Consider the following 27447-nt stretch of genomic DNA (forward strand, 5'->3'; position numbering starts at 1 on the left):
AATAGTGAACGAATTTTACATTTCTCATAGTGTTTCAAAGTGTTGTGAGGCTCTTAGGTTGTAGGTTATGTTTGCATTACTCTAGTAGTGTGCAACACCGTCGGAGAAACGTTTTTGGTTTGTGAATCATACAAACTAGAATTTAGAATGTGTTTGAACAGGTGGTTTGCGTGGAGGTTGGCTCTAGACAGCGTAGAACAATCTCAAAGCTCCTGTGTGATCATCGGTTTAGACCAAGAGAGGTATGCCAAAAAATCGATTACTTATATTCTGCTGCACGTTTCTATTTCTTACAGATTCATTGGTAAAAAGTAACAAGTTGGTGGAGACACTTTTTATGCATTAAATTGCAATGAATGAAAAGGGAGAAACCAAACATGCATGATGATATAATAAGAAGGGAACTTGCAGAAGTCCCACATGGCTTGTGTATGAGATACCGAGCTGTGGAGCTAAATATAAAAGTAGAACAAAAGCAAAAGAGAAAAGCATCTTTGTGCTTGGGGCAATGACGTAGCTAGTGAGGTTCTAACTGAGGCACATCTATTGCTGGTTGAAAACTATTTCAAACGCCCTCTTAGGCCTAGGTTTGGCCCTGACCTTTGAGAATTTCTGCAAGGACTCCCTCCGGGGTAAAGCCCTTCAATTGCTAGTTCCAAATGTTTACTTAACGCTCTGTTTGTTTCAACAATGATGTTTTCTAGAAAATAAGTCATTTTCCAAGAGCATTTTCTATAAAACTATCTTATTTTTCAATGTTTGGTAGCAATTTTAAATGAGTGGAAAAACAAACTCTTAACTTCTTTTATTTAGTTTGTTATGAGATAGAGTTGTTTTCCAAAAAAATTTATTAGAAAACAATCTCAAAAAATAAGCCATACTTTTTATGTTGATCAAAGATAGTTTTCCTTTGACTTATCTTTTATTATGCTACCAAACACTGGAAAACAAGGAAAACTATCTTTATACAAGGTTTTCTATTGAAACAAATAGAGTGTAAAGTAAAAAAAAAAATTAGAAGCATACTAGGAAAACTATACTTTTAAAGTAAAAAAAACAAACAAGGAAAACTATACTTTTAAATTACAAATTACTATTTTATTTGGCAGTTTTCTAAGTTTTAAAGTAAAAAAAAATTAGAAGCATACTAAACAAAAGTACTACAAGAAACCCAAGGGATTGAAAGTCAAAAAGTGTAATTTATAATTTAGCCTTTATATCTTAGAACATTTGCACCATCTAATTTTCCAAAGAAATTGTGGGAGAAAAAAGTAATCTAGAATTAGGATTCAAACTCCCTCTCTTGACTTACAACAATTTAATTATTAAACAAAAAAGTCCTTATTCTTGTTGACATTTACCTTCGTAAATTTTGAAATGGGAGATATGACTGGCATTTGCAAAAGAAAATGAGTCATTTATTAGAAATACTGAACATTGAAGCCCTATAGTTTATCATGCTTTCTTTCACCGCTCAGAATTTCAAAAGCAGAACCCTTGTAGTGTTGGCTAGTGCTCTATAATCTATATGTAATAGTTCTTCCTATGCACTTTGAAATGACCTATTTCATCTAAATTTCTAATCTGGACAACAGACTTTAAGAAAAGAGAACAAAAGAAAGGTTCAACTCTAAAATTTCCAAACAAACTATGCACTACTCCAATTTAATGATAGTGGGCATGTCTCAAAAAGCTTTTAAAAAATTTTGAGGGATGCATGCAATTATGGTTTTTTCAAGATTCATATAAAGTTTACATGCTGAATAACATAGGGCATGGCATAATTAGAAGGAACAACCCAATTTCTTGGAATCAAGACTTGCAACTAGTCCTAGACTCCTACTATATGTCTTTAAAATATAGATTCACTCAATAACTTTGTAGTATGTGTGGTGAATCTATTCCTTGGGTTTTCCTAGAAATGCGTTTAGTAGCCTTCATGGGTCCAAACTGCTTCAACTACCCTTATTTGCTAGATCATTTACTACACTTAATAGTTCATACTACAACAAAATTATTACTTAGCAAAAGTTTCATACAATATAGTTATACATTTGAGCCAGCTTTTAGCTTGAACTATGTGCTGGGTTTAGGCCTAGCCATCCATCCCTAAAGGCTCATACAACCCATGTCAAGTGCTAATTTGTTTCCTCTTCAACATATGGAAGTTCCTTTCCTACTTTCAACTTTTTTTTTTTTTTTTTTCTAATGGGAAAACGAAGTCCAAAGCACATAATTGTCCAAACCTGATCCTCTCATTTACATTATATCTCATTTCCTAGATGACAATATTTCCTTCTCTTTTATATTTAGCAGCCAATCTGTTTTTTTTTATTCAATTCATCTATGATCTCTATTTATTGCTACTTTTAATTTTTTTTCTTCTCAATTGGTACTCATTTATTTCATACAATTATAAGTTATTCATTTTGAACCTCCAAGTGATCATTTTGTGGGCCTGTGACTCGAAAAATTATACAGTCAGCTTAGTAATTCTTGTTACTAAGTTTTTTATTGCAATAAGTAGGATCATGATTGGTTTGTTACCATGGTAATGTTTTGGTTACTTTGATATGGAAATCTAGCCATGGATCGGATCATGAAACAATTTTTCTTTTTATTTGTTCTTTCATGAGGAGAAATTATTCTTCTATTTTTTTTATAAAGTGGATGAATTTTGTGCTGACTCATTATATGGTCATCTTTCATTTACTTAATCATGAGTTTGCCAATAATAAAATTCTGGCAATACTTGATCATTATATGGTCATCTTTCTTTTTTATATGGTATATTCTGTTTCTTTCAATTTATTCAGAAAATTTTATGACACCATTTGATATGTGAATTTTAAGTTTTGACCCACAATTTGATAACTATATGGTTTGATACATGAAAGAAAACATGATTTTCTATTGTAATTATATCTTGTCATAGAGTGAATCCTCAATAATTGCTAACAATCTATTTGCTGTCATGTCAAATATGCAGGCAATTGATAAAGTGGATCCTGGACCCGACCATGATACCCAATTGAGGTGGCAGCTAGAGCATCGGTCAAAATTGCTTTGGAGGCACACCGTCAACGAGGTATGTAGTTGTATTATTAATACATAGTCATATTATTACCTCGTGTGTACTACCTAACACAATGCTCGTCCGTGTGCAGTAGGTGCCTAGCGTCATAAAGGTTTGACGCCGTAAATGTGTACTACCGCGGGGTGGGCTAAACCCACGTATCACGAAATACATCAATACAATAGGTTAAACGCAAATTCTAACATAATTTTTTTGCTTAAATGCAAATTCTCTTCTATTATGTTTGTAGTCTTTCACTCTCATTCCCTAATCACAAACTTTGTTTTTCCAATCTTTTCTAATTGGATGTTGCTATTTGCTTTCATTTTTTCAACCTTAAAGACAAACTAATGGTTAAAAAAGGCTAATTATGTTATAGATAACGAAAGTTTTTTTCTTTGTTGGTTAAGATGAATATGAATTTCAATTTACATTCACTTTTTTCTAAAGGTTGTTGAATGTCAAGACATTTGCAGATCAAACAATGACGTGGTCAAGAAGAATTTTAAAAGCGTGCGAAAAAATGAAAGAATGTAATTTCATACATAGTTAATTAGAAATTGCTTCTTCTTTTCTATTTTTGTTGATGAATTCAGAAATTGCTTTTTTACTTATTGCACCTTATAGATTTCTCATCTATAAAACTATCATGATATGCAGTACTTTGAATTATTTAAAGTTTATGAATTTTAAATTAAAATTTATCGATTAACCATAACTTAACCCTAATCTTGAAGTGTGTTTGTTTCATTCGTGTTAGACTGTTAGGAAATAGACAGTTTTTAGGTTAATTAGAAAACCAAAAATTGATCATCTTTGTTTTTTATATATTGTTGATTTATGACATTTGAATTGGATGTTGATTTATGGGGTTTTTTTTTTAATGGCCAAAAATATTGAAGGTTGACAAAACAATAGTGGTGATGATAATATTTCTCAAATCTCAAGAGCATTGATTTGGTCCCTTCGCTAACTCGCCCCTATATGTAACTTTTTTAATTTTCCTTTTTTGTTGTTGTTTTTTACCCCTTTGAATGAATTTGCATAGAATGAATAGTGAGCAATGGTTAATATTGGAGCAAGAAAATGCAAAAAATTGTTTATAAAATTGACCAACTTTGTGCTAATTCAAAACCTATCTAATCAGATTGTTTCGATATCATAAGAAGCGTGTATTAGAAACAAAGCATTGTATTTGAATAGATGATGGAAATTGTTATTACATTTTCTTTATTTTTCTTATTCACTAGATTTTTATTGGTTTAGATTGAAATTGCAATTTTATGTAAGCTTATTTTAGTTTAGGAATCTTTTTAACATTGGATTATGACTTATGATATTTCTGATCTGTTGTTAACAAAATTGGACCTTCAAGATTCAAAGATGAAGCATGAAGTCATAAAGCATGGAATAACATATTTGACTGAATTTTTAATAATCGATGTAACTTTTTTTTATTATCTATTTTTGAATGATTTCATGTATTAATTCTATTTATTGTTTTTTTTTTTTTTTTTAACTTGCAAGTAAATATATTGATATTGATTGCCTTGGAAGTTGTAGAAAATAATTATATTGAACCCTGAATCTAAATATTCATGAGGTTTAAATTTACTTGAAGAAAATTATTTGTTTCCCAATGTTTCAAGTTTTTTATCTTTTGATTTAAAGTAAAATTCATGAACAAATCTTATCTTGAATAAAATTTATAAAATTATTTAAAATAAATTTAAAGGAATATACAACATCAAATCCGATGAAATTATTCATTATCTTATCTATTATCAATACTTAATACAATTGTTTGATCTTTTGAGTATTTATTATATTTTATATTTTAATTTAGTAAAATTTGCATATTACACATTGTGTTTACTTTAGGTAATTCATTGTATAATTAATATTTTCTTAAAACAATTAAAAACTCACAAAGTTCACACTATTTAATTAATAATATTTTTTTATTTTATATATAAGATAAAATTCTACTCTAGCCTAATCTAAGTGTATATGTGTGTGAAACTCCCTTTTGGAGACTTTAACCCCGGCCCTTGCCCCCCACACTCTACAAGTACTTATACTTGTGGAGTGACCATCACATTAAGGGTGTGCGGTGGTATTTAATTAACAAATTTAAACTCACAAAGATTTATATAATTGATCATTCGCATAGTTATTGTTTATCAAATAAATTTTATATTTTATAAGTCTATACTTAAAGTCATATAATGCACGGGTTTTTAACTAATTCAATATGAAAGAGCAGGTTTCACCGGATTATTCAAGGTTCTTGATATGGAGGTCGACCACGCCTTAATCACGACCTTGGTCAAGCAGTGGCATTTGGAGATGCACACGTTCCACTTGCCCCATGGAGAAATGGGTATCATATTGCAAGATATAGAGGTGATGCTGGGATTTCGGTGGATGGGTTGCCTGTCACTGGGAAGACAGACATGGAGTGGAGTGAGCTATGCCGAGAGTTGTTGGTAAGACATTACTTCTCTTTATTTATTGGGAAAACCTTATAGCCATACTCCAATTGGTGGCATTCAATGAATAATCATGAATTAGAATAAGCTCATTTTTCTTTCCCATTAAATTAAACATTTTGTTTTAGGAGTTCTAGGCCACAATTAAATAAACCCAGTTGATCTATATCCTTTTATTTTAGATGTATTCTTTATTAATTTAGGAAGCTTCCTTTGTTGACAAGCAAACATCGAAGCAAACACACACGAATGTCGTGTTGAATCTTTGAGTCACTATAAAAGAAAATCATGATGGCTTAAGTCGCTTAATATATTCATATAGATTGGTAATGTATGGATTAAAAAATGGTGTCCACTAAAGAATCATTAAAAATATTCTTTAGAGGTGAAAATGCGAAGCACAATGAGTTACAACATTCACATTTTGATGGTGTTTGGTTAAGATAATGCCAATGATATTATTATCTTTTATTAAGATTTTGAAGTGAACGCCTTGCTGCTGCATGAGTGTTTAATACGTGTTAATGAAAGCCCCTTTAGTGAGATTCATCACATGAAAGTTCACTAACAAGTATTTGTCAAAACCCCATGTTTGCTAGGTGGAGTGGGCCAAAGAGTACCGCACAGCTTGCCACACACATCCTTACTGCATACCGGACGTCGTTCTCTACACTACGGGCAGAGCAAAGATTCAATCAATTTATGTCCTCAATTGCATGATCACATTCTATTGCCTGACCACATTGGATAGAACGTGGTCACCTCTAATCTATTGTTTCTAAACTGGTTTAAGCAAATCTTCTATGATCTATTGCATGACCCTTTACAATGATCGTCTAAATCTACTATAATTTTTGTATGACCATTCATATTGATTGTCTACGTGTATTTTAATCACATGACCAGTATGCATCATATACCTAATAGTATACATGAATGATGATTTGAATCATTACATACCTGTTTATATGGTTTTATCAATTTCAGACATTTGTGGTTTTATGGAAGTTGCTAATTTATTTGATTTCGGCTGTCCACTTATGCAAATTGTAGGGGAGCGTAGTTAAACAAGCGAAGTGAAGCGAAGGAAAAGTCTGTTCTTGCCGCCGTACACATATATACTAGGCTCCCTGCCTGCGTATTGCATTGCTGGCCAACATATTTGGAGGGTCGAGGTGCCATTGATATATTTTTGGATAGTGGAGGGGCATCATCCCGAGTGTGTCTTCTGTCAGTTTAGGATCAAGCAACCGCTTCCAGAGTTTGTGGATATGTCGAGCGACCTTCACAAGATATCCCTCCAGGGTAAATGGGAGAAGGACTTGGCGGTAGAACATGCTGTCCATATTCAGCAATGGGGCAACCGAGGGCAACTTGTTGCCCCTCTTCTAGATGGTGATACGACGTACCTTGTTGAGTACATGTGGTGGTACAATTGTAGCACAAGGCGGTACATAACACTAGAGTCTGCGTACTGGGAAATCATGGTGAGGCAACAATCCCTTCCCATTTTTCAGTTTTGCAACATGCGTGAGTTGCTGCATGCTTTCTTTTCAACCAATATGACCCCTTATTATAGTTTTGCATCATACCTGCATTCCTACTTTTATGATGTCCTTTTTACAACAAATTTTAGGCATTTTTGCTCGAATTAACAATATTTATTACTAATGGGTTTGGTTTATGTTACATCTAATGCTTCTTTGAGAAATGGTACATGATTTGTACTTTTTATAAATCACGATTATGAACTACATATGTGATTTTTAATGTAAATGTCAAATGCAATATATTTTTGGCCTAATTATTAGTTGTTGTTTTTCATTTAAATTAATGCATTTTTGTTAGATATATTATTGCCAAATGAATTGGGTTTAAGTTAAATTTAGTTTAAATTTAAAAAAAGTTACATCACACTACTTTTGGGGCATAACCTCATGCACACTCCAGAGCAAATCCCATCATAGTTTTCACTTCCTTCATCATATTCCGACTTTTTAGGCAAAACAAGTACTTCCTTGTTATTTTCTTCAACCTTAGGGTCTTGGGCCTGGGCATCTTTAGCATCACCTGAGACATCATAATCCATCTATCTAGGCAAAACAAGTCCATCCTGGTCATCTTCAAGCTTGGGATCTTGTGCCTGGGCATCTTTAGGATCACCTGAGACATCTTGTAATTGCAAAAAACTCGATAAAGATCAATCCAGGTACTTGCGATTAGTTATTCAAGCATAAGATAATGACAGAATTTTATTTAATAGATAAACCCTGCAAATGCAAATGAAATTTAGTATAACAATAGCTTACCCCCAGGGTTCTTAGGCTTGAAGAAACATCATTTTGTTGCTGCTGCATAGTGGTCCTCAGTTCTTGATATTCCTGGTTTCAATTTAATTAAAAAAATATTTCACAAAGATAAATCTTTTAAAAAAATGGAAGGATAAATCTGGAGCACCACTCACTGATCGAAGTTGATCCACTTCAACATTGAGTGATTTCTTGAGTTCCAAAAGCTCCTATAAGAAGAAAGTGAAAATTGCATAAAAAAAAGTTACAAGTGAAAGTTTAAGAGCAGAGTAATCTCCACACCAATGAGAGAATATCCAAATATCAAACAAAAACAATCAAGAACGAAAGAAATTGAACAAAGTAATGTTTGCACAATCATAGTCACCATGGGCCATAAAGTATGCGAACCTTTCATTCCTTTGTGGCTAGGTGTGGTAGTTCATCAGAGCTTTCTTTTTCACTTGGTCCATCATAATCGTCACGAGTTTGCTTGCCTTTTTAACTTTCTGCATAGATCCCCCTATGAGAGAGAGAGAGAGAGACCAAAGACAATGAGACAACATACTTTTATCCTAATTTAGAAGCATTTTATCCAAGTGAATTAGAGAAACAACACTCATTTTTCAAACAAATGGCTCTTTCTTGTTAAGGGTCTAAGAAATAAGAAAAGTTCAAACAAATTGCCCAAAATTCTTAAAACAAGAAGATCTCGATCAAATTCATCAGTAGTTTAGAAAAAGTTCTGAAAAATTAGGAGAAACACAATCAAAATCATTAAATTAAATAAACAGTATATAAATCAATTAAAACCAAAACAACTAACATAAGACATCAAAGATGCCTATACTACTCCATGCATTTAACTAATTGACATTGACACATTTTAACAGTCTTTTTTTTTTTTTCCTGACTTGAGGAATTATATCTAGACTTTTAGTACCCTACCAAAATTTCACCCCATCAGCAAAGAAAACCTGGATTTTTTTCCCCTCTGGACAGTTTTTGTTAACAATTTTGTTATGTGGCCGAAAAACAAACATTTTAGTTATGAAGCATCTCCAGTTTCTAAGACTTGAGTTCACTCAAGAAACTCATGTCTTGATTACTCGAGTTCCAAGAGGTGGCAAATATGATTTAGACAAAAAAATCAACGTGGGGACTCGAGTTTGAATAAAAATTCACATGGAATTCGAGTCTCAATTCCTTAAAGGAAACTAAAATGTTATAAAAATCCTTAAGACTCAAGTTCTCTTATAAGTTATAACAATCTTATAATTTATTTTAAGAAACTTGAGTCTCTAAGACTTGAGTTTTACATGGATTTTTTATCCACACTAGCTTTGTCACTTCTTAGAACTCGAGAGTAAGATGTTTTTTTTTTTTTTTAATAAGAGTGTTAGATGTTGGGTGTACACGTGCGAGTGAAGTCCAACATCGAATAACAATGAAAGAATTGAGTGATTAATAGATCATAATTGAGCTCATATATGTTGGGTTTCGGCTTTTTAGGTTAAATATATTTATAAGTTATATTAACTAAAAAACTAAATGGAGAAAAATCCTATTGAATGTATTCAACATTAGTGTTACTATTTATCAAAAAAAGAAAACTTTAGTGTTACTAGAATTACACTTTCACTAACGTGTGGAAAATCAGGTGGACAAGATTTTGGGGACCCATGAGATTTACTCTACTAGAACTATACTTTCATGGAGAAAACTAGACACTATAACGTGTATAAAGTTTACACTTTCTTGGAAAAACTAGATGGTGGACAAAATTTTGGGCACCCATGAGCTTTACTTTACTAGAACTACACTTTCTTGGAGAAAAGTAGACACTATCAGTCTATAACGTGTGGAAAGTTTACACTTGGAAAAAATAGGCGGTGGACAAGATTTTGAAGAGCCATGAGCTTTACTTTACTAGAACTACACTTTCTTGGAAAAACTATACAGTGAAGAAAACTAGACACTAACGTGTGGAAAGTGTTGCCCAACGTAAAGGCGGCTTTAAGGACTTTAGAAAAGAAAAACGAAGTCTCCAAACTCTCTTTTAAGACTTTAGATGTTCAAAGTCCTTGGATTATAAATTTATAATTTTCAAAAAAAAAAAAAAGTATATCAATTGAATTATCATTATTTGAACAATTAGGAGTTTAGAATTATCGTTTTGTATTTTGATCACAACGGTGGCAACATAGCAGCCTCATTATAGTTAGGAGGCATTTGATCTAAATTGGATTTTCGAATAAGAGACTCAAAGTTTTGGTCATTTTTATTCAAATTTTATGAGTCTTTTAGCTACATAATATTGACATTTGTGTTTATAGGTGTTATGTTGATTGTGTCAACTACTTTAGGTAATTGAGAAGAGATTTGAGAGAATTTGCTACCCTAAGTATTAAATTCCACAAAAATTTGGCATTAGTGGTACCGAATTAGGGGGAAGAGAGGAGGGAAACTTTGATAGCAAATTTAGTACTTCCTTTCATATTACTATGATACTAGTTGTCTCTATTAACATCATGCAAACTAGAGGACTCCTTTTAATACACACACACACAGACAAGTCCTAAGTCGTCAATTAATCAGTTAAAAAATAAGTAAACTATCAATTAATCTCTCATTTTCCAAAAAAATGAGAGATTCAAACTAATGACTTAGTTTTATGAAGGATTCTCCCTAATCACTTGTGTTACTCAAATTCTTCCCAAAAAAAAAAACTTGTGTTACTTAAGAAGAATTCAAATAAGTGTAATGGCACACAAAAAAAAAAAAAAAAATCATAACTATCGAAAAGACAAATTATTATTAATAATTTGATAAGTGAAAACACGATATTGATGACATGCTCAGATAAGAATTGATAAAAATTTGTCTCATCAACTATTGTAAAAACTGCTGTGTTTAGAATATTTCTCATGCAATTAATGTCTTTAAAAATGAAAAACTTGCTTTTTATGGTGGAAGACTTTTATTTTTTATTTTTTTATTTTTTTATTTTTTTGTAGTGGAAGACTATGCAAAAGGGTTTATGTTTTGTGACTTGTGAGAAAGATGATTGTGGTTGCTTTTAGTAGTCTAAACTCTATGAACATGAATCATGAATTGATTCGAAATTTTGAATGCTTTCGATAAGACAAAAATATCATTATTTTTTGCATTTTTTAGTGGAAGACAAGCCTTTTGTTTTATTTTATTTTTAATAAAAAAGTTATAAAAAAATGTTTGGCCTCAAGGAATGAAAAATGAGAGATTCAAACTAACATCCTTCTTATTTTATCTAGCATACTCCCCATCAAATGTGTTAGACAATGCCAAACAATAAATTTTTATTTTTATTTTTATTTTTGACAAAACAAAATAATAAACTTTTATTTTACAGAAAAATGAAAGGCGCACAACTTTTTAGAGTGGAAGACTTTAGGAGACTCGCCCTTTTATTATTTATTTTATGTGAAATATGCTATATTTTTTATATTTTATTAATTCATTCATCATCACGTGAATCTCAAGGGTTAAAAATAAATAATAAATAATTAATTAACTAATTGGCACAAGACTGTCGTCAGTCTCTATAAATTAGCATCCAATGTTTAGTGTAATATATTATGAGTAAGCCTTGCAGCTAATAATATAAAAATAACCTGATGATGAAGGGTTCCTTAAGACCCATTTCATTTCTTTTCCTTGCCTTTCTCTTTATTCCTAACTACTTCTTCTACACCGGACTCTTTGAGGTTCGTTGCATCAATACCAAGCGACACGCTCTTCTCAAGTTCAAGCAAGACCTTATTGATCCTTCTAACCGGCTCACCTCTTGGACTACCCATGGGGATTGTTGTCTATGGGAGGGTGTTGTTTGCCATAACCTCACTGCCAAATCGATTTAAACCAAAATAACTTAGGTAAAAAAATCAAAGATACTCCATTCATAAACTAATTGACAGTTTGACACTGAACTATTTTAACAAGGTTTTTTATTATTATTTTACTTAGGGACTCACACCTTACCAAAATTTCAAGTTGTCAACAAAGAAAACCAGTTTAATACTATATACACAATGACAATTTGTGAATAATTATCCTACACTTACATCACGATATGTCTTAACTTGAGTGTCCAATTCTGATCTCCAACTTTGCAAATCCTAAGAGCATCTCCAGCAATCTCTTCAAATTTTTGCACTATTTGGAGAGTGAACAGTTTATTTTATCTTTTACCTACCTACTTTTTCATATACACTTTCCAACAGATTTTTTATCATTTTCTCTATCCCATTTAAATATTATTTCTTTATTATTTCTTTAATATTTCTTTTTCAATCTTCTTTCATTCATCTAATTTTAATGAGAAATGCTACGTTCTTAACATTTTACAATATTTTTCACAATAAATCATATGTGGTAAGTTATTATTGATTTTAATTTGAACACATCACTTAAATAATTTTTTTTCATCAGTATTAGTTAGTAACAACCCACCATTTAAGATTTATTGTGAAAATATTGTAGTAGCATTTCTCAATTTTAATTTCTTGTTCTTTATTTTATTTTTACCTTGTCTTTTTTTTTTTTTTTTTCATCCACACGTTTCTTTTCTTTTCTTTTTTCCTCTTTTTTTCTTCTCCACACCTTTCCCTTATCTCTATTTTCTCTAGCACTTCGTCTAGAGCTCTATCCTCACTTTTCTTTTTTCTTTTCTTCTCTAGCAGCACCTCGTCTGGAGCTCTATCTTCACTTTTCTTTTTTCTTTTCTTCTCAAATGGGTCAGCTTTGCTCTTTTTTTTTTTTGTTCTAATTTGATTAGTTTTAATTGTGATTTGAGTTTATATTTTGATTAAGAGCTCCATTGATTTTGTGCTTCAACGTTGTTTTCTAATGAAAAGCAAAGAGAGTTTTTTCTAAAGAGAAAAGGGATGAGAGAGAAAGAATTATTTTTTTATTCAACCGGGTATTATTTTAAGGGAGAATATTGTTTAGAGGTGCCACAGTAATTGTTACAGTGCTCTCCAGGTTAAGAAAGCTACTGTAGCAAATCTAAGGGTCCGTTTGGTTGGGAGGATGAAAAAGTGGAAGGATAAAAAAAATTTTAGTTTCTCTCATTTGTGTTTGGTTGGGAGTGTGGAAAAGTGAAAGGATAGAAAACTTTTTTTTTTGAAAATAGAATTTGTATAAATTTACCATCATGTCCTTATTAAAAAAAAAACACATTATACTTTTAAAAAATTGTGTATAGATGGAAACTTCAATAGAAAAATAAAAAAAGCATAAGAAATTAACCCAAAACTGTTTTCTAAAAAAAAAAAAAAAAAGAACAAAAACAAAAATCAGCCAAAATTAATAAGAAAATAAACATGAGTACTTAAAAAAAAAAAAAGTCAACATGTCCAGACAAAAGCAAGCAAAGCAAATTAAAAAAAGAAAAGAAAGAAAACCAACACGTTAGTTCCGAAGAAAGAAAAAAAAAGCATATTGGAGATGCTCTAAGTACCCAAAAATAAGCACATTGAGAATTGAAGCTTAATAAAGCAAATTGAAGAAATAATGAAACGAACACCACCACTAAGCTAAATGTGACCTATTTCTGTCCTTGAATTCTATTAAGCAGCTCAGTCCTTGATTCATTTAGTTCCTGAGAGCAAAAATAACGTAAATCAGAACGTTACAATTTACAACTTGAAATTCTTGTTTGGCTGCTGAGAAAATATGGGGGCAGATCATAGAAAATAGCTGCTCTTACTCTTTAAAAACAAAAACAAAAAACTAAGCCTTAATCAAGCTAAACGAATTCATTTCTAGGTTTTTCTTTTCCAGCCATTGGATCGATAACTCCGATGAGACTTTTAGGGCTTGTTTGGGTTTTATTGTTTTTGCTTGATTTGAATGAGGTTCTAAGCCTTTACGAAGTACTTGAGAATTGAATGTGAAGTGTTTGATGTTTTGCCACAGAGAGAGAGAGATCAGATTAAGAAGTAGTGGACAGTGAAAGACAAAGTGGTAGGGAAAGAGAGAGAGATTAGGAAAAGAGGCAAACAGGAGTGAGATTTCGAAATTTGAGTTTAGGGATGTATTTGGGCGGGCTATGTCAAAATTAAAGCACTAGTTCTAGTAGTAGTTGTAGCTACTTGAGGAAGATATAAGGCCAATTGGTCAAGCTCAAACTCAATTGTGTTTTAAAACGTTTAACGTAGTAGATCTCTCACACAGTCACATGGGGAACATGAAGAATTATTGTACTGAAACTCCAGGGGATCTCTTTCAGTGTAGTTACTTGCACCTTTTCAGGACAACCTATCACTCTATTTACTTTTATTAAATCACAATTTTGTTGAAACCATTGTGTGATTTAATATCTTTAGTAGGTTTATCATGCATGCAAAACTTTACAATAATTATTGTCATTAAATCTCTATAAGTTTATTTTTCATTATATTTTTTTTAAAAAATACTATAATTTAAGTTCTTCATAAATAAGTGAATTTGTAGTATCCAAATTCCAAATCACCTTGATATCTATAATATCCAAATATTACATTATGGGAAAAAGCTATCAAGTACTATAATTTTGTAAAAGTTACCGTAAATGTAACTTAAATGTAATTTATTTTGGCTCAAAGAAGTAGTTTTGTTATTTGTAACATAATCTGTGGTACCCATAATAGCTTAAAGTTGCGTTTAAGTAGCTTTTACAGTAAAGACACTTGCCATATGTTATAGAATGCTGTAGGTGTAAGATTATATTTTTTGAAAAATATTGTTTCACATTCACTCATATTCATTATTTCCGGCACATATCAATAACTGATATGAATATTCACATTTTAGCACATGCAAGGGGATATGTGAGAATCAAAACCCTTCAAGTTTCATTACTTTGTAACCAAAATAACTTTTACGTTAATAAAAAGATAAATTCACATGACCCCTTATTATAGTTTTGCATCATACTTGCGTTCTTGCTTTTATGACGCCCTTGTTTTGCAGGTTCGGTCGACGCTTAGGTCTCTACAGAGGTGCGATCGAGGTTCCGACATGTAGAATGACCTTAAGCTAACATTAGAGGTTGTGGAGGAGCTGGGCCGACTTAAATTGGCAGATGCGCTCGCGGAAGTATTCGACATTGGTACACAGGCCTCGGGTCGCGACGGGAAAAGTGGTGGGTCTCTAGGGCATGGACGCCGTGGAGGTGTTCGAGCTGGTCCCGACCGTACGACCGAGCCGGAACCCATCTACAAGGAAGGGGATGAGTTGGGTGCAGAAGAATCATGGCTTGAGGGTGATTGGGTACTGTCTGACGACGGCAGTGGGACGCCGCAATGCACGTCTGATGTTGGTGCTGGGCCATCCCACACCGCCGGTCATGGGGACACTGTTCCAGCCCAAACTATGTCTCGTGGTGCTAGCAAGAAGTACGAGGACCCTCCCTATATGTCGCTCCCAGTATTCAGTGGATCTACCCATGATGGTGGATGCATATTTGTCCCCACACCAAGCATGCCCACCCCACCTCTAGTGCATGTGGAGCCCACCATGAGACCTTCATCTCCAACCCTCCACGAAGAGGCTGTATAGACTGAGTAGATACCGAGTGAGGACATTGAGCCGGTGAAGGGTTTGCGGAGATCGCGACACCCTCTTGCGCACGCTCTCGATTGCGAGACCAGTGATGGTATGTAATTCGTCTACACTTCCCATTTTCTTGAGCTAATTATACTGTGCATTTGATTGAATATGTTCATTTAATTACACTGTTCTGCCTAATGAAACAGGTAAGATGAGACCTGTGAGGGCATATGGGCGGAAACGAAAAGGTCATTGAGCAGTCAGAGAGGTCAGGGTGATCATGCTGTCATGGTGGCGCATTTCGGGTAAAATTCCATTACATGTGTTTGTTGTTGCCATTATCGTGTGTTTTCCCATATGTTGTCAGTGATTCATTTAGGCTGCGTCATTAAAGTAGACTTCAAAGTTACTTGTTAAAAAAAACTGTCAAATTAAGATACTTAGTAAAAAAACCAAATAGGAAATCAGTGTTTAATTCATTCAACGAAAATTCTTGTAATTTAACTTTGTCCTGAATTGGATCTTGGATAGTGTGTATTTGCAGTCTGCTCTTGGAGGAAATCAATTTTATCACCATTGAATCTGTGCACTTTTTGCAGCCTTGGAAATTTGTCTTAGAGTCTTGATTTCTTTGTTCGTTTCTTGCTTTTAATGCAACTTGGTCATCCTGTGTTGGCAGCCCTTATCCTGTTTGGATTTTAGACTAGCAGTTTCATTTATGCCATACAGAACTGTAGATATGTGAGCAATCGTGGATTTTGTTTTAGTTGGTTTGGGTGAAAGTGGAGTTTGGTTGCAAATTTGCTATATGGCGGGCTAGGTTGGGCATTTGCTTTACTGCTAATGGTTATGCTATATATGAATCATCTTCGTAGAGTGTGTAAATGAAGTAGTGGATACCTTACAATGCTTTATTTCCTTATTTATGTGAGAAACCTGTATGCCTTTATCAAATTCAAGGAATTATAAATCTTTGTAGAAGTCTGATGTTTTTTATTTTTCCCCTTGCTCGAGCTTATTCATTGATGTTCTCGTCTCTGTGTTCTTTCTTGCTCCTTAATTACTTGTTTATTTTTAAACAGATAGCTGCTTATTTTTTAATTTATATTTTTATTATAGAAGCTTGGATTGTCGGTGATATGTCAGGTTACTTTTCTTGGTTTCGTATAATTCCTGCAGCCCTGTGTGATGTAATGCAATTCCAGGTTTTTAAACTAGCCCGATTGTATTTTTTCTTGCTTCTCCATCTTACATCCTTTTTTTTAGTACTCTTCCTTCTTGCAATTTGTTCTTGTCTAAGTTGGAGCTTGGATTGTTTGTATTTTCAGTTTGCTCTTGCTGGAAATCAATGCCTGCCCCGTGGGTTTCCACTTCCATACATGCTTGTGCATTCTTTTTATTTTCTTGCTCTTTTAGTGCCACTTTTTCATCTTGTATTGGCAACCCCATATACAGTTTGGATTTTAATTTGGCTGTGCACTTGTTTGGAGCAATAATCAGATAGAGGTTGTGACCTGAGTATGGTTGCTGGGTGAGTATCTTCATTGGAAAAATGTGAACACAAAGATTGTTTGTTTATCCCGTTGTGATTACATATATGTTAGGCTATTATTATTGCTGATTGTGTCAGTGATTCATTTGAACTTGGATTGCTGCTTATTGAATTTCTAGCCATGGAAAGTAAGTGCGCAGATGCTGACCATGTTCAACCAATGTTTGTCATTAGTTTGAGGCTCTTGCTATTCTGGATTCATATCGTATTTTAGCACTCAGTAACAAAGCTTCTTTATGTGTGGGTGATGTTTATTTTTTGCTTTTGTGATGAATACTTTCATAGTTCCTGCAACTCTTTGTACACTCGTGAGGAAAAATATTATAAATTGCCAATGTTTGTTTTACTTGAGCAAGAGTATGTGTTGTTTTAACTGCAACAATAAGCAAACTCTTCCCTTCTAAAGATTTATCTTAAGTCTTTTAATATTATTCACCCAAATGTGATAATACTTGTTCAATTTATTTTATTGATTTTGGTGCTTGGTTGCTTTACAAGGCGTTTGTTGCAACAAAATTGACTTTGGTAAATCGATTTGGTACTCTTCTTGGGCGATGAACTTTGTTAGGGACCTAAGGCAATAAGCTCTCTCTATCTCTTGATTTTAGTACTCCTGTTCTAAAATTTGAAGGTTTATGTATAGGATTATGAGTGAGGTTTACCACTATTATGAGTTTAAAAAATTTATATTTTTTTGAAAAAAAAAAAGAGGTTTATATTGAGCATAGTTATTTATCATTACCTTTTGTGCCTTTGTGTTTTGGATTTTACTTTCACTTCGCATAGAGTAAATTTTATTTCTAGAGTATTTTACTATGACTCTAAAACCATACAATAAATTGACACCCTTAAGCTATGGTATAGGCCTTGTTGTACTTTCTTGTTTTAGATGATTTTACTGCCTGTGTGGTACCAAGTAAAAGAGATTTTTGTTTAAACCAAACAAATCGTATTTGTCAAAGCAATCACAACTAGTTTGATTTCAATCTTTTTGTATTTTGATCACGAAATATACTCAAGATATGTATCAAAGAATTGCTTAATTCAATAGAAAACTTTTTTATGTCCATCTCAATGGAAAGAGGGGAGGAGAGGCTAATCTTGAGAGAAGATTTGAAAATCTTGATGGTTTCTATATTAATGTGAAATTGGCCATGGATGTGAACTTTAAATATATTCTTCATAGAAAGCTTTTCTTGTAGTAGTATCTTCACTCCTACTTTTGCTGTCATTTTGAGAAGCGCATCCACTGATGTACCTTAAATCTAGAAGATGGCCATTTAAAATTTATAATGTATCTACATTGTCATGCATCAAAAAAGTAATTGTTACTCTGTTTACCATTTTTAGGTGGATTCAGAGCCAATGTCACTGTAGATGGGGTGGACTTTGAATGTACACCAGGTGGTGACGCACGTTCCAATCCTCAGGAAGCAAGAGAATCAGCTGCTGCACAGATGCTGGCCAGGTTACGAGCAATGACAAGTTCAACCCCATAGCTTTTAGGTCTTTTCAATTACAAGGAATAGGAAGGCATGTTAGCTTGAGATTCATACCATTTAAAGGTTCGTTTTGAGCACTAGGATAAGGAAAGAACACGTATGCACAGGGTTCTTATGTTACCATGTTATGGACGTCAAAAGCTCAAATCTTTGATGTCTGTGCAAGCAAGATACTTCAAGTATTAACTACTTATATAATACCAATAGGTTGATTTCATTGATCGGTCCTTGTATGATGTGGTACACAATTTCTGAGAAAGTGGCCTTAATTCTGTGTATTCAATCCAAAGTACAGGTACTTTAACCTACAAATTAAAGGAATATAATTGAACACAAGTCAGCATTTTGGGTTTTGTTCGGATATATACATCCTGGGTTGGTTACTTAACTATGGAATGTAGATACGGTCATAATTTTCCATCGCAGTATCAGTTGATCAGATAAGGCCCGATACTAGGAAAATATAGAACTAATAAGATCTTGTTAACATCAAGAAGTACTTGCACCTCATAGTAGTTGATCAGATAAAGCCCGATACTGGGAAAATATAGAACTAATAAGATGTCTTTCAAATATATAACATCAAGAAGTAATGCCAATAATTATTATCAAGCATCACAAGAGAATAAATACTATCAAATTGAATCATTTTTGTGTAAGAATTTTATGAGAACGTTTAAATTAAGATATGTATTATACCTTTGAATATGAAAAAAAAAAAAAAACAAACCAATAGGGATTTTCAATGTATATTAGCTTCGTGTGTGTGTGTGTACACACACACACACACACACACACATAAAGCCAACTTTGTTATTGATGATGCCGAAAATGTCACCAGTAAGTTGCAAGCACTCCTCAAACTAAAGCAATACCTGCAAAAAGAAAATAAATGACCCAAAAGAGAGCACCGGTGTGGTGCCGGCCAAAAACCCTTTGAAGGTCAAGTTAGAATCTTGTTTCTTTTAACCCTAGAGTGCCAGAGTTAAGAATATTATGTGTACCTTCATATCTAGGGTTTCTGGGGTATTTATATTGGGTAGAATTGCCTTTCTTTTTTGATACAACTTCCCCCTCAAGTTCCTTTCCATATAGGAGTCTTCTCAAACGTGTGTCGCAAGAAGTCCAAGTATGCACGCTTGCGTGGGGATAAAGAAAACGTTGATTTAAAACATATCAAATGACACACAACCTGGAATCTTCAATTAATTCGTACATGACGAATACTCAGTTAAATTTAACCGTCATAGTCGCGTCACCTACGGTGTCGATCCGTCTACATGCCTTTCGTCCCTTCGTGTTCTATGGGAATACCCGTCTCCTATTTTTATCCCCTTCAGTTACCTATACTCATCTCCTTTAAAGATTAAAGTTTTGATGTCCATTTCAAACAATCAGCTGGACCAACATGTTAAAGAGAGACATGCATGATTGTAGGCACCTTTTAGGTAAAATTTAATATAATTTCTGTTGTGGTCTCGGGCGTTCATCTCTTGTGCAGGTATTATGTGCATAGTGGATTGGGTTCTCCCATTCTTTGTGGACTGCCAGTTCCCTCCCTATAACTAATACTGTCAGTTGATTTGGCTGGAATAAATTTAATGTATCTATGCAGCTGACCATTCATTATCTTAATCTTTTTAGTTAGATTGTATCCTACGTTTTTAACATATTTCATTTTAGGGTGCATCCTCCACTGGGTCATCAACAAATTGAGATAAAAAAGTAGTGCTTCTCAAATATAATAAGGTTAACCAGAAAATGTAATAAATGAAACAATTAGCAGGTTTGCTATGATGCATCACAAAATAGTAAGACATGCTCCCAAGATAACCCCACTACTAGTCAAACAGCTGGAAAACGATGACACTTCTAGTTAAACCACATGCACGAAACTAGTTACTTGGCATATATACATATCTTATTGAATACCACAACAAGAAGTCATACTTTTGCATTCATTTACCCGTACGTTGTCTCCTCGGTTCATCAACTTCATCATCCCCCAGAACATGGGCCACCACTTCATTCAACATGTTCACACTCAAGGTTGCAATCCTCCTTGCGTGGTCACGCTCCTCAATGGCAACTTCCAATTGATACCTCAACAAGGTGTTCCTCATGTCTCCACTGCCATAGTTGGTTCCTTCGCTTGGAGACGTGCTCGGTGGACTTGAGGTCGACATGTTCGAAGTTGCCCATGATGCAGACGCACCACCTTGCACGTCTATACCATTATGATGCAAATACTCCATGTATGCGGCTTCTGCTTCCCTTCGATCTTTATATGATTTGTGATTGGCGTTCGGGAACTTATGAACTTGTCTGCTTACATCTAGCCAACTGTCGTGTATGCCTGGAGCACGACCATTAAACACAACGTAGGTACGTCCCATCCCGTCTCCAAACGCACTATCCTTCGAAGTAGGTCTAGGTGTTTATAGAGAAACTGGGAAGTAAAACTCAATTACAGGGAAATCGAGTTATTCATAAGACCCCTCTAGACACTTGGATTTCTCCTGGATTGCATCTGGATCTTTCCAAAGCTTTGAACTGCAAAGGGCATAACTTGATTCCTGATTAGTCGAGTTACACCCAACTCGATTACTCATTTGCTGAGTATCTGAAATTGCCATCACATCATCAGCTTTTGGTAAATGTTTCTCGGCCACTGAAAAGTCGAGTTTTTAAATAACTCGACTTTGAACAAGTCGAGTTATGATTTGTTACCCTAGGGACCACATATTAGAACCCATGCACGGCTCTAGGTGTTCAGATCTTAAAAGGTTGAGAGGTCTGGACTGCAAAAGTGGTGTTAGCATTTTTCTTCTCACCATTTCATCTTCACCAAGCATACTACAATTGTGGTCCCCGTCTTCTCTGTCGTGGCACATCTCCCCTGACAGTTATAAAACTGTAAACATATTCCACTGCAACTATATCTTGACTTTTAGAAAAAATGTGATTACACTTACTGTGGCACTTTTGTATGAATGTGATTACATTTTTGAATGATTCTGACATTGTGTGTGTATACACACACACACACAGACAAACACACATATATATGATTGTGACACTGTGTGTGTGAGTATATATGTATATGTATGTATAGATATATCTATATATGAACAAACATACCTACATAAATATGATCATATATATATATATATATATATATATATATATATATAGACACACACACACACTTCTGCATTCCTACATAGGTATATTACACACACACACAGACAAACACACATATATATGATTGTGACACTGTGTGTGTGAGTATATATGTATATGTATGTATAGATATATCTATATATGAACAAACATACCTACATAAATATGATCATATATATATATATATATACACACACACACACTTCTGCATTCCTACATAGGTATATTAGTGTTCACATGTACTTATCACAACAATGATGTAACAAACAATCATGAGTTTAAATTGTCTGGTTTGAGTGCATTTTGTGTACAAATGAATCAAACTTTTTAACAATACTTAGGATATCATATAGTGCGTTTATAAAAGTTTCATTGTTCGTTCACGTGCATAAAGATTAATTACAGTTGCATTAACATAACCCCTATCTTCTGCATGATAACCACAATTAATTATCCTTATCCAGGTTTGCCATAGGTCATCATCACTTCTGTGTTTACTACGATGGGGAGGTATATTACCATGACTTTCATGGGCTGTCCTATCGAGGCCAGTCACTGAAGCAAAAGTTGATTAGGTTGAAATGCATAGCATAGTAGAGAAAAATGCACTGAAAGATAATTAGAGTTCTAGGGTTAGATAGGGAGTCACATCAGATATTCATTGTGTACTGTGCTCCTCAACTACTTGTGAATACTTAAGTTTTCTACAACTCGCATATGTTGCTTTGCGATGATGACATGGACATGATGTGGGTAGTGATTAAGCGGACCCCCCAGTTCATAGCATCCGACTTGTATGTAACTGCTGAGGCTGTTGGGTTCCATGCTGGTGCAAGTTCGCAGCTTACCAATGGGGTGGAAGAGCCACACTCATCTCCCCTTGATGTGTATCCTTCCATTGCCGATGCCACGCCTTTGTCCTACAACACTCAACAATGTAGTGCGGTTGATGACTTGGACAACACTGAAGTAGTTGAAGTGTTGGGCGCCACCTCGACACATGATATGGGAGGGTCTAGTCACGCATATGAACATGTCTAAGCCTATATGGATGGAGGGACTTGATATTGATGCCAGCCGAGATGTGTACGAAGAGTTCATTGATAATGATGGACCGGTGGACAATCCAAAGGTCTTAGATGAACTACAAGTCGAACACAATGAGGAGGCTTGCCCTAATACAGTTCCTATCCCAAAATGGTTCACATCAAGCGCATGGGACAATATTAATGACCCATCACCTTCTATGGATACAAGACATATAACAAGTTGGCATATAGGTGACCAGCCGGCGAAAGGGAAGCTAGTCAAGAATAAAGCCTCTGTTCAGTATGTGTTGACCCTATACTTTGTGGAGAATAATAAGCAATACAAGCACATCAGGTCTGACTCCAATAGGCTAGTAGCATGGTGCATACATGAGGCATATTCGTGGTCAATTCAGGCTATTTGCAGCAAGAAGCATGGGATGTGGCTGATCACTAGATGTAAGGGTCCCCCTAGTTGCACATCCCTCCAGGTAGCGATCAATGGAAGGATGATGGATTCGAGGTTCATTTCCATTACACTTAAGCAGTATCTGAGGACATTGCGAGATCCATAAAGGACGTACGTAGTATGTTGCGTATGAAGCACGGGCTTGAAGTAACTATGTACAAGGTTTGGGAAGCGAAATAGAAGGTGGTTGCATGTATTTACAGGGATTTTGATGAGTCTTATGCGGAATTGCCACGGTTTCTAGCGGCATTGGACGATGCAGATCCAAATACTGTAACTTTGTTAAAGTGCGACCCCTGTGTCTCGAGGACTTGTATATTCATCTTCGCATTTTAAGCTTTTGGTCCGTGTATTAGAGGGTTCTGGCATTGCAGGCCAGTGATAAGCATAGATGCAACGCACCTCTATGGCAAGTACAAAGGCAAGCTATTGATAACAATGGCAACAGATGTTAACAACGAGGTTTATCCACTCACATTTGCCATTGTTGAAAGCAAGAGCACAGAGACATAATGATGGTTCTTGGCATGCCTGCCGACCTATGTTACAGATCGAACCTATATGTGTATAATATCCGACAGGTATCGTGGGATAAAATCATGCTTCGATGACATCACTAGGGGCTATTTGCAAGCGCCCTTAACCCATCACCGATATTGCCTCCGCCATTTAGTAAGCAATGTTAACACTAGGTTCAATAGTTTGGCACTGAAGAACTTGGTATGGAGCAACTGCGAATCAAGTTAGGAAGTTTGAGAACACAACGTATTTAATCAAGAATGTCAATTCGGTAGTGTACGACTATCTTAAGGTTGAAGACAAGGAATAGTGGACACTTGCACATGACCATGGGCATTGATATGGGGCAATGACAACTGACCTGTCAGAGTGCTTCAATAAGGTACTTAAGGGAGCACGTAGCTTGCCCATAACCGCAATGGTGAAGTTCACATTTTACAAGGTGAACTCATACTTTGATGATTGTCGTAACAAAACCCTAGAGTAGATGGAAGGGGGCAAGAATGGTGCAAATGTGCCTATGACAAGAGTTTGAGGCAAATCAAAAGAAGGCAAAGCTTTATATCGTTAAATGGATGAGCGCGCAACAGCGTTTATATACAGTGGAGACACAATTTAATCTTTTGGCTACTGGCGGAGGAGATCACACTTATAAGGTTGATCTAATGGAGATGACATGCACATGCGGGAAATAAGAAGCTTACAGGATCCCCTGTTCACACTTAATAGTAGTTTGTGCTAAATATAATTGCGATGCGACAAAGTTTATGGATCCTTTCTACTGCATGTCCGAATGGTACCACAGTTATGAGCCAATATTCCAACCATTGAAAGATAGGTTAGAATGGCCGGATCAGGAAGAAAGGAGCACAGTGATCATTGCACGGTGCACGTAACTCGATTATAGGGAAATCGAGTTATTGAAAAGACCCCTTTGTACACTTAGATTCCTCCTGGATTGCATCTAGATCCGTCTAAAGTTCTAAACTAGACTTGGAACCAAAAGGGAGTAACTCGATGTCGTTAGCGAGTTACGTTACACGTAACTCAAGAATAAAGAAATCGAGTTATTCATAAGACCCCTCTGTACACTTGGATTCCTCTTGGATTGCATCTAGATTCGTCCAAAGGTTTGTACTGGACTTGGAACCAAAAGGGAGTAATTCAATTTTGAGGTTATCGAGTAACTCGATTATTAAATTATCGAGTTACTCGATTACCTAAAAATTGAGTTATGCCCTAACCCACGATGATAAGTTCACCATTTATGCAAAATTTGTAGCAATTGATAAATACGGTTTTCAATTTCTCTTAACACATCTAGAATCGACAATTTCCCACGCAAATTCTTCAAAGATTTTATGTAGTAAGACTCTTTTAACTGTTATTGTCTTTAAAATTACACATGGCAGTGCATTATTCTCCAAGTTTTGTTCTCAATTTCAAACTTCTTTGTCTATGTAGATTGGGTTAGGTAGTATGAATGTTGTTTGCCTGTATAATACTCTGTAGTTGCAAAAATTACATTAGATTTTGTTGAAAACTAAAAATCTAGGGTTGATAATGCATACTTGGCAATTTGTGGATTTCATGATTGTGGGTGCAAATGTCAGAACTGGTTAATGGGCCCTTGTGTATGCATTTTTTCGACAAGTTTTATACATCTCATTGAAAAATGTCATGGTCTCTAATGAAATACAGAAGTTGGAGGATTAGAATGTGGGTTTGCATGCGAGATTGAGGATTTTCATGAATGTGGGTGTTTTGTTCTATACGAGTCATTGCAAACTTAGTTGTTGATAGGTTCTATACCTTTCATGTCTTTAATAGTTGGGTTTGGTTCAGCATATTATGTATTGTTGATGGATTAGGAAAACCAAGACGAAAATAAAATAAAATATAATATATGAAGGTACAGTTGGGAAATGAGTACGTGTTTGTGTGTATATATTTGTCCCCGTGGTTGCTTGTGTGTTGGTGGGTGAGAAAGTATGAACAAATTTAAACGAAGTTGGGAAATGAGTATTTAGTGCTGAAACATTCATCGTTACTTTAATGAGTATTTTTAGAAGTAGTTTTCCCCCTTTAAGCTATCAGTAATAATTATTTAAGACTTTGATTAGTATTGTTTCCCAATCAAGATGACTGCCGAATATATTTAGGGTTTACCGAAGTAGTACTTCATGCATAATGCGTGTCTATGCATCTTGTGCAGTAAGAGGATTAGAATGTGGGTGTTGTGTTTATTTGTTCGTAATGCGGTTTTTGGGTTTTTTTCAATTTTTTTATTATTTAACTTGGGTGTTGTTTTGTGAGATGATCATGTTTCCATTGTTAACCATCAGTTAGTTATGGCTTTGAGGAGGGGTAAGAGGGGAAAATCCAAAGCCAAAGGGGCTACATCCGAACCTGAAGTGATGTTTAATCAATTAAGGTTCCAAACGCACACATGTGAGCAAACCTTTGAAAACTTGATGAAGTGTAGGTCTATTTGGGGAGAAAGGCAAATCAATCTGGATGAAATTGCATCCTTCTATCCATGGGAATCTACAGTCTAGGCATTGGCTGTCTCTGTGTACAAATATAGAACCCCCTCCAACTAACTTGATTAGAGAATTTTATTCAAATCTCGTGGTGTATGAGGATGTTTGCAATGGTTATTATGTGACATTGTGGATACGTGGTGTAACGTGTACAATAACTAAGGACGTAGCATCCGATGCTTTTGATGTACCTGTGATTTGTAGACCTACTTATCCATACTCTGAGTCTCCTCTTATTGATGATGTTATGAATTTTCTTTGTGGAAGATCAGTCAGTTGGGGTTCTGATTGAAGTATTAGCTCAAGTGAGTTAACTGAGCTTAATTATATCTTTTTTAGGATAGCTTGTCATAACATCTTCTCTATCTCTCATGTCCATACAATCCCTATAGATAGGTGTCTCTTTCTTTATGCCCTCGTCACCCATAGTTCCATTTTTTTTCCTTCGCTTTTCCTTCAAACCATTGTGGAGGTCCATAGGAGAAAGTATAACAGGCATGGTTTGTTCTTTCCAGTTTTCATCCACAAGGTCCTCAAATACTTAGGACTACAGAACAAGAGTTGGTCCACATCTTGGCCCCCATAGGAGCCAAATTTCTGAAACAGCAGAGTTCTAAAAAGAAGTTTGTCAACCCCAATGTTGGTTCATCCAAGAGACCACGAGTACGGTCTACTACTAGAGATGTTCCTGATGAGGACATGCATGGGGATCCCACAGCTGCTGTTGCCGAGGATGGTGATGATGAGGTAGATGTTCACACTGCCGCTACAGCACAAATAGGCCCTCCTCCTCCCTCTCTTTGAGCTATGATGGAGACCATTATGACGATTCAAGTAGCCCATAGGCAACTTTTAGATGGTCTTGTTATTGATGTTGCAGCTCTATGAGCGGAATTAGCTGACTATAGACATCCTGTCCCACCTTTTCCACCATCTAACTCCTGATGATTGTCATTGGCCATTATACCCAAGGGGGAGACGAAGTTTTTGTAATTGTTGTGTAGTGACTTCAACCAGTTGTATATTTTTTTATTTTAGTGGCAGTTTAAAGAACATGGTATTTGTGGAAAGTACTTTGATACATTAATATGATGGTTAGTTTAGTTTCATGCCCATCATTATTATTATTACTATTATTGAAATGGTTCTATCTATAAGAATTTTTTATGCTATTATGTGATTCTATGTAATATCAAGTAGATCCAAAAATATAAATAAGATTT

The 27447-nt window shown here is 34.7% G+C and overlaps 1 long non-coding RNA gene and 1 other non-coding gene across 2 annotated transcripts; both read left to right on the forward strand.

Moving 5' to 3' along the window:
* The first annotated feature begins 490 nt into the window (after positions 1 to 490).
* On the forward strand, positions 491 to 640 carry LOC142611455 (U4 spliceosomal RNA). The gene has a single exon (XR_012840039.1). It is a non-coding gene; the product is annotated as a U4 spliceosomal RNA (small nuclear RNA).
* Positions 641 to 15332: 14692 nt separating this feature from the next.
* Positions 15333 to 18635, forward strand: LOC142609574 (uncharacterized). The gene is made up of 3 exons (XR_012839630.1): positions 15333 to 15534; positions 15635 to 15733; positions 18331 to 18635. It is a non-coding gene; the product is annotated as an uncharacterized LOC142609574 (long non-coding RNA).
* The last annotated feature ends 8812 nt before the right edge of the window (positions 18636 to 27447 follow it).

This window comes from Castanea sativa, chromosome 9 (genome assembly GCF_040712315.1).
Source record: "Castanea sativa cultivar Marrone di Chiusa Pesio chromosome 9, ASM4071231v1".
NCBI lineage: Eukaryota > Viridiplantae > Streptophyta > Magnoliopsida > Fagales > Fagaceae > Castanea > Castanea sativa.